The sequence below is a fragment of the Mobula birostris genome, chromosome 13, assembly GCF_030028105.1.
Source record: "Mobula birostris isolate sMobBir1 chromosome 13, sMobBir1.hap1, whole genome shotgun sequence".
NCBI lineage: Eukaryota > Metazoa > Chordata > Chondrichthyes > Myliobatiformes > Myliobatidae > Mobula > Mobula birostris.
This window is the reverse complement of record NC_092382.1, coordinates 60239991-60241286: the sequence shown is the minus strand read 5'-3', so window position 1 is coordinate 60241286 and position 1296 is coordinate 60239991. Positions and strand designations below refer to the sequence as shown.

Genomic DNA, 1296 nt, shown 5'->3' with positions numbered 1-1296 from the left:
CAGGCAATCTACTCTCTACTACACATCTGCAGAAGTTCATCAAGGTTTTTGAGGCCATGGTGAATCCCCGCAGTTCCCTAAGAACATAGAGGACATAGTAATACCTACCAAATTAAAATTACTTCCTCCAACGAAAACTGGCTCAAGGACCTGTGGTTTTCCCTCTCCTCAAGACCACAATCTGTCCTTGGTCTTGCCGACATTGAGTGATAGGGTGTTGTCACATCTTCTTCAAAACAATCCCCTCTTAGTTGAAATGTATGCCCTATGATATAAGACATGTCACCTCTGAGATGGAGAGAGCTTCTGTGTGCTCTACCTTCATCTATGCCTCCCAAAATCTAAGAGACGTCTATCAGATTCACACTCAGCCTTGCTGCTCCAGAGAAAAAAAAAACAACCAAAGTTTGTAGAAACTCTCGTTATCGCAAAAAAACGTCTAAATCAGGTATCATCTTGTTAAATCTCTTCTGCACACTCTCCAAAGCCTCGTCATCCTTTTGGTGACAGATGGCCTAAACTGTGTGCATTACCAGTTTCAGTGCTGTGCTGCTGTGAGCTTTAAATTCTCACATGCTGGAAAACCTGAGAAAAGGCATCACGTCCATTTTCATTTCAAATCCCACGATATAGTGTGTGTTGTGCATGTATACTCTCTTACCAAAGTAGTCATTCACTCTATTATGTAAAACACAGCTGTTCATGTGGGTTTGAAGAGAGTTGTCAGGGTGGCCGAGTGGTCTAAGGCGCCAGACTTAAGCCGAGAAAGTCGTTTCATAATAGACGCGGGTGTTATGGTCTCCACCTGGAGACCTGGGTTCGAATCCCACTCCTGACAGCTGTTGTCTTTTAAACTTGGTGTTTTGATAATTCAATCACTAATTTTATTGCAGCGATTAAAACATGGTCTGCTTGGGAGGATGAGAAAGACGCCAGAAAGATAAAGATTTTGTTTTAGTCATAACAGAGAGCAGTACAACGGGTCACATCACATCGGATTTAGGGTGCGGAGTTTGAAGAGAAAGAGGAATCGGTGAAGAGTGTCTGTGTCACCTTATCAGACATGGCTATTTGTTGGACAGAATGACATCGGTGCCATTCAGACACGTTGACCGTTGCTATTTTGAAACGACATTTTACATCGTCGTTCTTACGCATACCTGTACATCCGCCGCCGAGTTCAGTATCGTACGTTTAACACCACTCTGCACTTGGGAATATCGGATTGATCATTCTGGACTGGATTATATTCCCTTTCTTTGGCTTAATAGGCCACTCTTCCTTGTTTTGCAAAGT

The 1296-nt window shown here is 43.0% G+C and overlaps 1 non-coding gene across 1 annotated transcript; it reads left to right on the top strand.

The window, feature by feature from the left end:
* Window positions 1-722: 722 nt before the first annotated feature.
* On the top strand, window positions 723-838 carry trnal-uaa (transfer RNA leucine (anticodon UAA)). The gene is made up of 2 exons: window positions 723-760; window positions 804-838. It is a non-coding gene; the product is annotated as a tRNA-Leu (tRNA).
* Window positions 839-1296: the final 458 nt, after the last annotated feature.